Source organism: Phoca vitulina, unplaced genomic scaffold (genome assembly GCF_004348235.1).
Source record: "Phoca vitulina isolate PV1807 unplaced genomic scaffold, GSC_HSeal_1.0 scaffold60, whole genome shotgun sequence".
In the NCBI taxonomy this organism is placed as follows: Eukaryota; Metazoa; Chordata; class Mammalia; order Carnivora; family Phocidae; genus Phoca; species Phoca vitulina.
The window spans coordinates 1,547,649-1,561,008 of NW_022589763.1; the positions used below are offsets into that span (position 1 = coordinate 1,547,649).

At 54.1% G+C, this 13,360-nt stretch overlaps 1 long non-coding RNA gene across 1 annotated transcript; it reads left to right on the forward strand.

Moving 5' to 3' along the window:
• Positions 1–608: 608 nt before the first annotated feature.
• LOC116623779 lies at positions 609–12,447 on the forward strand. The gene is made up of 3 exons (XR_004297759.1): positions 609–708; positions 10,850–10,891; positions 12,424–12,447. It is a non-coding gene; the product is annotated as an uncharacterized LOC116623779 (long non-coding RNA).
• The last annotated feature ends 913 nt before the right edge of the window (positions 12,448–13,360 follow it).

The window sequence follows — 13,360 nt, forward strand, 5'->3', positions numbered from 1 at the left end:
TATGTAATGTCACACTGCCATCGTCTGGTTTAACTTTCGATGTCCCCTCCCCGATTCGTTCTTCACCCCCGCAACCCTGGCACTTAGCCTGGGCCTGGCTCGGAACAGACGTGCGTCCACAGTGTTTGTGGAATGAATGCGTGAACTCATGTGAAGTCCCACCCTTGGGAAGCAGCAAGCCTAGAATCTACAAATCTATGGGCAGGGAGCGTCCTCCCTGTGCTCAGGGTTGGCCAACCTTTGATCTCGTGGCGCCTCCCACGCCTGCAGGGAGCAGAGCTGCAGAGCAGGTGTGCCCGGCTTCCCAAAACGGAGAATGCCCATTGGCGCCAGGTGATGCCGGATTCCCTGCCGTGCTGAGCGTTGGCTGGCCAGCGCCGCTCCGGGAGGCCTGGGTCGGCCTTCAGCGTGCACGCGCTTGCCTCATGGGCTCTAGGCTGTGGGGTTTGGAATCTGAGCACGGGGCCCATTAGCTTTTGGCAAAGGGATTGCAGCTTGGTTCATACTTTCCGCTTGGAAAGTCGCCTCCCTTCCTTCCAAGCTGAGAGACAGGAAGCCAGCACACGGAGGGTGGGGCCCGGAGGGCCGGATCTCACGAGCCGCTGGGCTGGGGCCTCCACGGAGGCTCCTTCGTGCTGCCGCCAAGGATGGAGAGCCGCTGGGGCCTCTTCTATATCATGGTGCTGGGCTTTCTGATGCACATTCAAGGTAAGAGGCGCCTTGGCCCCGAGGGACAGCCGCGTGGGTGCTGTGCTTGCTGTCCGGTTCCTTCTCAAAACTCCTTCCAAAGCAGCTTCTACCAAACAAACGCTTAGAAGTTGCCGGGGGGGATTAGAGGAGACGGGAATGGTGCCTTCTGAGAAGGCAGAGGGGACACGGGGGCCACTTGAGAGCCCGGGGACCTGGACCTGGAACTGCACAACACGGACCAACAGCGTTTGGAAGCAAGCGGCGTTCTCTGCTTTTCCGCTCTGCGTTTCAAACACAGCCCGTCCTACCCCGTGATTTAAGCTCGACAGGGTGCGGGGGGTCTTTTAAATTCCTTGTTCCCGATGGAAAAAATTAGTTCTGCCCATTTCGTGGGCTACACGGGTTTGGATTCTGCAGCCTTCTGGATAAATGTCATCCTTCCTTGTTGCAAAAGAAAGTCATGTCAGTTGTTTACGCACAAAACTGGAGCTGGAGCTCACGGGCTGTCTCCCAGATTCGGGGGGTGTTTGGTTTGTTGGAGGGTGGGGCAGGCGGCTACTTAGGCTATTTAGGAACTGTAATGAACTCATGAGAAACGGGACCGAAACAACCCCTCTGGTCATTTTAATATTCTCCTTTCAAGCACGGAAGGTCGGGTGGGATGGAGGATTGGGAGGTGTTGTTGGTTAGGAGTAGCAGGATTGAATTCAGATGTCCCTGTTGGGGCGGGTCCCGTTTATCCTGTTCGAGGTGTGTTCTCGGGACGAGGCGTTGGTTGTCTGGGGGCCGATGGGATGTTGAGGGTCAGCTGGAGGGCAAAGCTTCCCGCACTCCACGCACACATCAGCTTCCCAGCTGATTCTCACGCAGCCTGATGATGGTGCCGTGCTTGCCGCCACCTTATAGATGGGTAAACTGAGGCACGCGGTGAGGTTCCATCATGTGCCTGAGGTCACAATGAGAAAGCAGGAGCGGAAATGAAACTTGCCAAGGCCAGCTTGTGGTTTTGGGTCTGTTGAGAAAAAAGGAACTATTTATATCTATCTTTATGTGTCTTTTCCCCCTAAATATATCTTATCTTGTATATATATTATTGTAATATATTATTATATTATTGCATCACGTGCTGCATTGAGCTCTGTGGGGCCTTGTGGTTTGGTGATACTCGAAGGGTGGGATGTGTGCCCGAGGCAACAAGCCAGGCCATGCTGGGCCACAGAACTCCAGCCCACGCTGGCTGCACCCCAGAACCAATCAAGAGCCTCCCTTGATTCTGCCTCTTCCCTCGTGGCCCCCAAACTACCTTTGATCTAGCTGATCTGTGGGTGGGAAGGCCAAGCCCCAGATGGGTCATTTAAGCCTGTTTTATCACCATGCCCATCAGTGGGGCCGAACCTGCCCAGCTATGTAGGGCAGTGGTTCTCAATCCTTGGTGTGCAGAGTCACCTGGGAGGGAGCTGGATTAAAGGCCCTGCCCCTTGAGATGCTCATATGGTATGTGGGTGGGGCTCAGGACCTGTAGATTCAAAAGCACCCAGAGGGACTCTGTGCAGAGTCAGGGCTCCCTTGAAAGGATGATGAGTAAGCACCGGGCCATCTGGTATACCCTTGGGTGGAGACTCATGGATCCGTGGCACGAGGGTGGAGACTCAGTGATCCGTGGCATAAGGGGACAGCTATTCTGGGGTTCCCCATTCAGTGATGCATCATCAGCCAGCACGGCCAGGCCAGAAGGGACATCCTCTAGATAGACATGCTGCAGCCTGCCATTGTCTCAACTAGGGGCCACTTTGCCCCCAGGGGACACTTGGCAATATCTGGAGTCATGTTTCGCTGTCACAACTGTGAGTGGGTCAGCTGGTGTCCTCAAATGGGTGGAAGCCGAGGATGCTGCCCAATGTCTGCCACACACGTCAGAGAGTGATCCAGCCCCAAATGTTGCTGGTGCTCAGGTTGAGAAATCTCATGTTAGCACGAGAGACTCCATCTGTCTGTGTGTCTGACCTATGTATCTAAATATTATCCATCTATTACCTGTCCACCTATACATACGTACATCTATGTATTTGTTGATCTATCCATCTATCCATCCATCATTTATGTATCCATCCATCCATCCATCCACCCATCTATCCATCTATCCATCCATCCATTCATCTATCTATCCATCTATCCATCCATCCATCACTTATGTATCAATCCATCCATCCATTCTTCCATCTATCCATCCATCCATTCATCTATCTATCCATCCATCATTTTTCTATCTATCCATCTATCTATTGATCCATCCATCCATCCACCCACCCACCCAACCATCCATCCATTCATCTATCTATCCATCCATCCATCCATCATTTATCTATCTATCCATCCACCCACCCATCCACCCACCCATCCATCCATCCATCCATGCATCCATCCATTCATCTATCTAGCCATCCATCATTTATCTATCCATCCATACATCCATCCATCCACCCACCCATCCAACCAACTATCCATCCATCCACCCATCTATCCATCCATCCATCCATCCATCCGTTCGTCTATCTATCCATCCATCATTTATCTATCTATCCATCCATCCACCCATCCATGCATGCATCCATCCACCCATCTATCCATCCATCCATCCATCCACCCATCCATCCATCCACCCATCCATCCATCCACCCATCTATCCATCCATCCATCCATCCATTCATCTATCTATCCATCCATCATTTATCTATCTATCCATCATTTATCTATCTATCCATCCTTCTACCCACTCACCCATCTATCCACCCATCCATCATATCTATCTATCTATCTATCTATCTATCTATCTATCTATCTATATATATATCTATATATCTATCATTATCATCATCGTCAATCTATAGACTGAAATTTATTTTAAGGAATTGCCCCACAGGAGTGTGGGGCTGGCAAGTCCAAAACCTTGAGGGCAGGCTAGAAACTCAGCTCGGATGCGACCCTGCCATGTTGAGTCTGACTACTTTCTTTTGCAGGAAACCTCACTCATTGCGTTTAAGGCTTCATCACATCAGAAGAGGCCCACCCACATTACCGAGGGTGATATGCTTTCCCAGCACGTGATTGCAGGTGGCAATCCCATTGATAACATACTGGCACAGTGACATCTACACTAGCGTTTGACCAAACATCTGGGCACTGAAGCCTGGCCACATTGACACAAAATATGAACCATCTGGGATGTTTTCATGTTTCCACTTCCCCTGCCTGAGATGCCAGCTCTGCAGGTTTTCCGGAGGGTTCCAAGGTCTTTCTGCCTGTTCTCAGCCCGCCGGGCTCCCTCAGCTGTGTCGTCAGAAATACTCCTGTGTTTGTTTCTGTTGCAGGGCTGGAATGGAGGCAGGGCTGTTAAATCTTTTAGTATTCCCACTTTCCCTGTGACCTTGAGCTACGCCCTTGAGGGGGCTGTCTCTGGTGAGCACAGCTGCTGTAGAAATTGCCACATTCTTGAGAACCAAGGGGGCAAAGCATGAAAAGCGTTGTGCCTTCTGCTCTGAGTGTTCAGACGGCTTTCCGGGGTGACCCTGGAACAAATTCTCAAGAGTTTTCAAAATGTTTTCTTCCAATATTTTGTTTTTATCCTTGTGGATCACAATAAAATATGATCTGGACAAAGTGCTGATACTCGGGGGAGGTAGTTGGGAAACTTTGCTGGGCAACGGGCGTCAGGATTGCTGGGGGACGGGGTCAAGATGCAGAGTCCTGGGTCCCGCTCTGGATGCTTTCTCAGCTTCGCAGGTGGTCCTCCTACGTCAGCAATTTGGGGAGCCGCTGCCTCTTATCCAGGGCACGTGGGGAGCATCTAGTGTCCTCCCCCCAGATGACATCCATCAGCCTTTCTAGTTTTTAAGGCTCTGGGTAAATATGAGGCCAGATTGACTGTATTCAGAGGTCTCTGGGGAAGCGGGAAGGTCCCATGTGCATGCAAGTCATACCCAAAAGGTGATAGGTTTCCTTTTGCAAGAGAACAGAGCTGTTTCTGCTCAAGACCCATGACTGTCCCTTGGAGTTTCCTGGAGTTACTGACAGGGCTGCTCTGAAGGTGGCCCACGTGGCATCAACTTGGAATATTTGCACACTGCATGGACAGCCTCCATAGCTGGTGCAAAACTGCCTTCCCTCCTTCTCCTGGGAAGAAGCAGCCTGGGGCTCTTGTTTGGCTCTTATTTTCTTGAAGGGGGTGAGGACCTCTCAGATCCTGGGGGGTTGGGTCAACTGGACAAAACAGGGAGGAAGGATGTCTTTCTTGTTCACACGGTGGATTTGCAGACTGAGGTCCCCAGGCTAGCAGCACCAATACCCTGGAGAAACGTAGTTTCGGACTCGCCCAGACCTACTGATCCAGAATCTGCTCATAAGCAGATTATGGGCTGATCTGCATGCCCTTGAGGGTCTGAGAGGCATGGAGGCAGAAGTCCTGAGGCTGAGGAACAGCGCTGGTGTGGACTCAGCACTCCGTGCACGGTCTGTCCTCATACAGCTCTGCCGAAAATCTCCTTCCTTCTGCTCCTGGGACTGGGGCCAGGTGAGGGCCTCCACTCCATCCCACCAGAGCATCCAGTGGTGATTCCATGGTGGTTCAGCTTCTCCTGCCAGTTTAAGTCTGTTATGGGCTGAACTGTGTCCCCTCAAAATTCACAGGTTGAAGCCCTAACCCCAAGATCTCAGAATGGGGTTGTGTTTTAAGGTGGGGGTCTTTAAAGAGGGGATTAAGGTATAATGAGGTCATTAGGGTGGGCCCTGATCCCATAGGACTGGGGTCCTTCTAAGAAGATAGGATGAGGACAGGCACAGAGGGACGACCACGTGAGGACACAAGGAGGCACGGGGTCTACACACCAAGGAGAGAGGCCTCAGGAGGAACCAGCCTCGGTCCCGCCCGGATCTCAGACTCTCAGCCTTTGGGACCTGGAGGGAACACAAAGCCCCTGCCCTGCAAAGTGAAGTCCACAGCCCACAACCTCAGTCTTCCCCAGGAGCTGCAGAGAAACGCAGCCTCTCCGGCACACCCAGAGCTGCCATGGTAGGGACTGCATGTCACCCACGTCCTCGGGGGTCCATGTGTACACATCATTCTGGGACACTGCCTCGTTGGATGGTCTGCATTTCACGATGAATGTCTTGGCTTTTATGATGAATATCCAACCTTTAGTCCTTTGTGACCAAGTACTTCCCCTCCCAGGACTGTGCATATCGTCGGGGTGGAGAGCTTTCATCGAAAGGGGACCTGGGGACACTAGGAACCGGGACAACTGGTTGACCTTGCAAGAGCGGCTCAGCTGTAATCAGCTGCAGGGCAAGCAGGATGGGGTGGAGCTCAAGGGGACCACCTGCTCATCTCCATGGAGGGTCAGCACTGCTGCCCCTGGGGAGAGAGTCCCTCATGGCGTCCCCGCACGTGCATGCTGAGTTATGCAGCATGAGAACCCAGCCCTCTTGTATAACCCTTGCTGCTGCTGGAAACAGACACCTCGTGAGCACCCAGAGACTCTTACGCATTTATGCATAGGTGTTCCAGCAGGAGAACACGGAGCCCAGCGGCGATGCACCCACACCCACCTGGGTGCGTCACCCCTGGGCTCCTTATCACAGTCTGTGCAAACCTAAACAGCTCACCTACATGCACTGTTAATTTTCTCTATCCTGGGGAAGAGCCCCCAAAATGTGCTTTCTGTACATTAATATATATATATATTTAAGAACAATGGAGCAGAGTCAAAGGATTTGCCTGGAGGAAGTCACGATTTGCTCTCTGGGCATCCCTGCTCCAGCGCCGGCCCCATGGGGGAGATTCTGAAGGACAGAAACGGGTCCTATAAACGTGAGCCACGCACTCGGTGGCAGCTGACCCGGAAGGATTGATTTCGATTAGCCTCCCACTTGGGGAAATCAGTCAAATCCTGTGTGAAGAAATGACGCATAATTGCCTGGATGGGACACAGATACAAGGACATTGGTTGGGATAATAGCATGTCAGAGCCTGTCCACGTTCATGAGTGGGTGATCGGCCACGCGATGAGTGTGGTCCACGGTCATTAAATTCGTGCTTTTTTTTTTTTTTCCACTTTCTTGTACTCGGAGCTTGCCTGGGGCTGATTTTCTCCTTTAGATCAGAGTCGGTAATTCAGTGGTTGTGGGGGCAGGGCCGGGGAGAGCTCTGGCGTGGGCTTGTGTGTGGCTCCTGGTGTGCGTGGCGGCCCTGGATGAGTGGGCGGCGGGACTCTGACAACATCGGCGTGGTATGATGATTATCCCAACCAGGGTCCTGCTGTTGGTTTTGCAGATTGCCGTGTGTCATGTTGACTTGAGGGTCCGCATCAAAGCTGAGAAATTCAGGGCATGAAAAGTGCAGTAGGAAGCAGATGGGAGTCTCGTGGGGGTCGAGGGGTTGGCGGTCCAGGAGAGGACAGCCCCTGGAGATGACAAAATTCCTCCAAGTGCTACTCAAAGACCCCAAATAGCTTTTTGTTTTTGTTTTTGGTGGAGGGAGGGGGTCTTGTATATAATGCTGACCGCCAGACACCCACCAGCACGAGCCACCGTGAGCCCACGTCCCCGGGATCTCAGCAGGATCACCAGCATCATGACCCCAGGACCCAGGACGCTGCTTTCTCCCTGGGGTCATGGATCCAAAACATGTGGGTTTGATTAAACGTCCCCGAGCTCACTAAGCAAAAGGAGAGACAAGATCAGAAACAGGTCTCGGGACACGAGCCACGTCATGTGCTCCGAGTGGAAAAATAATGCCGATGAGTGCAATGGGCTCATGCGCACCTCCCTGCCTGGGTGTCTCCAGAGACTGAGGCCCAGGAGCAGTCTCGTCAGCCCGAGTGAGCTCCCAGCCCAGCTAGGACCTGAAATGCACGGGGACCCTTTGCCACGGGTGGGACCCCTGCCCCGTCTTGGCCGCAGGTGCTCCGCCTGGCCCTTTCCCGCCTGGCTTGCAGGACTGGACGGTCCCCACACGGGTGCCTGATGCTGGCCAGAGTCGCCAACTGATGCAAGAGGTCCCGGGGAGTCCCTCCCCCCTGCATGCATGAGTCCTGCTCACACAGCAGCCCTTGCAGGGTAAACCCCACATTTCCAGGTGTGGCTGCCTGGTGACCCATGGGGTGACCCATCTCCCCCACCCAGAGCTCAGGAAGCATTTCCATCTTGGCAAAGGTGCTGCTGACAAGGGAGGGGACACGGAGGCTGGGGAGGTTTGCAAAGGCGGGGAGGGGGCACCCTGGCTCCTGATGCATGCAGAGATGAGGAGGAGTCAGGGATCCTACATGCAGTGCGGGCAGCTCCCACCCGCTGGGCACAGGCATTCCGAAGAGGCCAGCCAGGTGGGTGGGCAGGGCGGATAACACAGAGGCTTTTACTCATCTGGGACGACGGGCGTGGTCGAGGCATTTGGAGCAGCTTCCGGGGCGCCGGTGTTATGGCGGGGTGCCTGGAACTCCGGGGGTGAGGCCCTGGCTCAGAATGGCGATGGTCATTCCCAAATGTCAGGGCCTGCGGGGGTTGGGGGCTGTGCACGGGAGCTGCACGGAAGGGGTGTGCTCCCCCAGCCTGTGCACCCCTGGCGCCCTGCAAGGGGGTGTCTGAGAAGCCAGCCTGACGCGGAGTCCTGTGCACGGGAGCTGCACGGAAGGGGTGTGCTCCCCCAGCCTGTGCACCCCCAGCGCCCTGCAAGGGGGTGTCTGAGAAGCCGGCCTGACGCGGAGTCCTGTGCGTCCGCCCTGGACGAGGGTGGCCAGAGAGAGCCCCTGGGGCGGCAGATGGAGCCCAGGCTGTTCCTGCACGAGCAGCAGTCAGAGGCTGGAGCGGAGCAGACCCTGGCCGGGCAGACGGGCCCCCCTGCCCCGCAGGGACATAGCCACGCCTCCACAGTCGGAAGCCGCTCAGTGCGATTGGCTCTGGAGGGGGGCACATCCCCCGGGGCCTCCCGTGTGGACCGCGGGGCTTGCTGCTCGCTGCACCCCAGCCTAGGGGTCCCCCACCCTCAGAGGCCTGTGCTTGCCGAGCAAAGCTTGCTGCACGCCGAGGCCACCCAGCGTCCAGGGGTCACCTGGTTCCCGACACCCAGACTCCTTCCCGGAGCGCGGGGCTGCGGCGGAGGCTGCCCGAGGGTCCAGCGTGAATTCTGACTCTGCCCATAAGGCCCCCCAGGAAACCGGCTCCTGGTCTGTGGTCACCGGTGTCTGGGGAGGGGGCTGGAGACGGGCTGCTGGTGGGTCTCCTTTGCAGGCAGTGGAATGTTCTGGAAATAGAGACAGGTGGTCGTTGCATGACCCGGGGAATGTGCTCCACGCCGCCCTAGTGCACGCGTTAAATGGGCGAATCGTCCGCGCGGCGAATTCTACTCAGCGAAGCTGTTTGGAAAAAAAAAAAGTTGTCACCCCCAAAAGGGGATTCAAATGGGCCAGAATCGGAAACGTCCTCTGACGTCGCTCTTGTACTTTTGGGAGCAGCAAAAGGGGCAAATTTGTGCGGGAAGGAAAGTCTCAATGGGCAGGAGAGGAACTTGGGGTGGCCCAGGGCCATCCTCAGCTCATTTAAAAGATTTTGGGGTTTTTTTTAGAGAAAATACACACGGATAAGGGTCCCCAGGTGAAGCATTTCAGATGGAGAAATTCCAAGAGTTTTGGTGAAGGCAGGAGCTGGTGCCAAGCATCAGCACCCTGGGATTGGAGAGCATCCGAGCCGTCCACCCAGGGGGGACCCCCGTCCCCAAGCTGGAGAGCCACACTCCCCGTCCCATGCACGTTGCTCCACCCAGAGCGACTTCGAGTTGAGCCAGCAAAAAAGCAGAAATACGGTCTTGGCTCCTGCCGACATTCCAGACTTCTTTGCCAGAAAGCCGCAGAAATTTGTGAGCTCGGGGAGGAGGGCCTGGTTGGGAGTGTTGTGCAAAGCCTTCCGGGGGAGGTCCTGGAGAGCGAGGGGGTGGCCTGTGGCCGGCCGGGCCTGCATCGCACACCCACCCGTAGAGAGGAAAATACCCCAAATTCTGCACATGCATTTCCCCCCCGGCGGGGGGCATTCTTGAAGGTAGAAACGGGGGTGGGGACTGGCTCCTGGGGACCGTGTCCCCAAATTCCTGCAGGGCAAGGACTCAGTCAGAGGTCAGGGAAGGCTTTGTTGTCAGGCCCCGGTTTGCAAAGCGAAAGTAACACGGCGCTGGCTCGCTCGGCAGGGGGAGGTTTGGGCTCCGGGTTCAATAGGGAAAAACACTTGGCTTTGAGTCCTTGTTGCGGTCGGTCGGGCAGGGTCGCGTCCCAAACGGTGGCTTCGGGAGCAGAGGGACAAGCGGGGTGCAGCTCGCTAGTCTTGGATGTCAGCTTCGGGCCGTGGCCACCACTCGGCAAGGTGGGTTGTGCGGATCTTGCTGGCTTTTGCGTGGGCTGTGCTGATTGCTTTTGTTTCCCATTCGGCCCGATTTTAAAAATATTAGTTTCTGTCCCTTGACGTGAGGGAGCTTCTCTTGCCTAGGAGGTGCTGCTCTCTGATTATTGGGGTGTTTCGTTGTCGTGAGAAAATGGGCACCTTAGAAACAGCTCACACGTCACCTCCTCCGGGAAGACCTCCAGGTGTGCTCACACAAGAAGAGCAATTGCCCACTGCCTCGTTTTTCTGGTCCCCGAGGCAGCCCATCCCTCCCTTTCCCTGCTCATGCACCTGTCTCCCCTGAGAGAGCTGGGAAGCAGGGCTTGGGGGGTTCATTGGCACACACCCAACACCCAGCGGTGTTTGCAGAACGCACGGCTGCTTGGCGTTTCGGAAACATGCCCGTGTTCCGCTCAGGAGGGAGCTAGAAGGAGTTGGGATCCCAGGAGGATTCTTTCCTCCTTGGAGACTGCCATGCCATAATAATCTGCCGTAACATGTGTCTTGGGTGAGGGGCACCCAGCTGCTGGGAAAGTTGAGATATTCGTCGGACAAACACACGGGGGGGAGGTGGAGACACTGCGACCCTCTGCTGAGCTCTCGCGGTGGGCTGACCTTCGCGCCGAGGCCCCTGTGTGGCTTAGCGCGGGCAGGCGGGGTGGAGGGGAGCAGCCTGCAGCCAGGAACCAGGACCCCTGACGTCTCCCGTCCGGTCCACTTACACCCTCTGTGCCCCCCACAGGTCAGCGTGACTTCGACTTGGCCGACGCTCTCGATGACCCCGGTGAGTGACCGTATTTTGGGGGGGGGGGAAGGTTTGCTTCTGCCGCAGCTTGGCAGCTGCTCAGGGGGTCTGGGGGACCTCCCTCCCAGCAGGTTCTCCATCCACCTCCGTGGACGGGGCTGCTCGCTTTCCCCGGAAAGGGGGCGTGGGGTTGGAGAGCCCCCATGCCCTGTCTTTAGCATTTTTGAGCCCAGCTGGATGTGCTTGCTGCCAGAAAGCTGAATATTCAGCTCCTGGACCGTGCAGGGGGGTCCGGAATCGGATCTAGCTGGGAGACACGGGGTGTCCACACCTGGATGGGCGGCACGCACACATGGTGGGATGGGGAGGGGGGTCTTGTTTTGAAAGAAAGACAAAGGCCTGTCTGCTCTGAGAAGGATCATCAGCGGATTCTGTCTCCGGCAACAGCCCACGGTCACTCAGCGCAGGTAGACAAGGGGTGGTAACAATGAGGACGGGGTGGGCACGCAGACCCCTACCTTACAAAGGACAGAGACTTCCTGATGCAAAACCACCCGCCCCCATGGGGATTTTCCCCATGCACGGAGGTTTTCACTGATCTGAACCACCATGGGGCAGGTAGGGGATGACGGTCCGCACAGCGGGAGAAGCTAATGGTGGACGCATGCCAAGGTGGAGACTCTGTTTCCCCCGTCAAGGTGCAGTGGGGTCCTCAGGCTTCACTGTCCCTGGTGTGCACAGCTTGGAGGGCAGGGTAGCCCTGGGGCAGATGGTCCATGCACAGAGGGAATCTGACTCAGCCCTGGAAAGGAAGGAGCACTGGCACCTGGCACCGCGTGGGTGGACAGTGCGGACACGTGGTCTCGTCTGCTCAGAAGGAGCCTGGCCATCGTGCACCGAGGCCGTCCCGTCCGTCTTTCCTCCGCTGAGCTCCTGTTGCCGTCCGTCTGCGCCCCCAGACCCCACACACACGCTCACCCACACTGTGCTCTGCACCCCAGGCACCCCCAGCCGATGTCCACGGCCTCGAACGCTGGCCTCGTGGTTGTGCAATCGCCTGGGGGGCTGTGTGCACCCCCGTTACACAGTCCCCGGTGCCCGTGGGCACTCAGGCAGCGTTTGTTGACTGAATAAACACATACATGAAAGAGAGAGAGAGAAGATGACACGTGGCCGCCTTCCTGATGCACGAGTCACCATGTACGTGCCCGCCGGCCCTGGATGCTCTCGGCTAAGTCGGCCTTTGTGCAAAGTATCTCTCCCTCGCCGCCGGAAAGCCTTTGTTCTAACTTATGTGCTCACGAGCCGAGCGGACCACCTCACTAAATTTCCTCCCACCCACCCCAACCCTACACAGCTCCCAGGGAGGACTGGTAGATATAGATTCTAAGTGTGTTTTCTTTCTTTTCTCCCCCCTCCCGCAACAATACACGATGAGATTTGTGTTCAAAACACGTCATATTCAGTGCCTTGAAATTTTCCCTTTTTATAAGGGTGTTAACTGTTCCTTCTGTGAGCTGTGCACAAATCTTCGATGCTGATTGGATTTGTTTTTTTCTCTTTGTGCACAGAACCCACCAAGAAGCCAAGCTCAGGTGAGTATGGATGCACGGCATCCACGTGCACCACAACGAGGACGGCTCACCAACAGGAGCGGCACGGTTAATAATGCCGAATTGCGCGCTCAAAGGCTGCTCGGGGCGTAGATCTGGAAAGTTCTCCCCACAAGAAAAAAAGAATGTGTGGTAGCTGGTAGCTATGGTGATGGGTGTTAACTAGATTCTGACATGTGCAGAAATACCCAATCGTCATGTTGTACGCCTGAAACTAATATAACCTTATATGTCCATGACACCTCAGTAATAGAGACGTGACGTATACAACATACGTGTTATGATATATAATTACATAGCACATAGGTGGGTCACATGCAGTATACATTCTTAAATTATATATAAAATAAATAATATATACCATGCAATAAAATACAATATATAATTATATAGATTACATAGCACAAATATAGCACACATACTATATATTATATACAGTACATACATTATTAAATTATATATAAGGGGCACCTGGGTGGCTTAGTCAGTTAAGTGTCTGACTCCTGGTTTCAGCTCAGGTCATGATCTCAGGGTCCTGAGATCGAGCCCAGCATCTGTCTCCACACTTAGCACAGAGTCTGCTTGAGATTCTTTCCCCCTTCCTCCCCCTCTGCTTCTCCCCTGTCCACTCTCTCTCTCTAAAATAAATAAAGACAATCTTTTAAAACATAAAAAATAAATTATATATAAAATAAATGATATGTTTATATACCATATAATGAAATATAATATATAATTATATATATTATATACTATATAATATAGCATATATGATATGCATGTAAAGTAAATAATATATTTATATAACATAATAAAATATAATCTGTAATTACATATAATGTAATATATATTATATTATGTAGCATATATACTATATATAATATATATATTATGT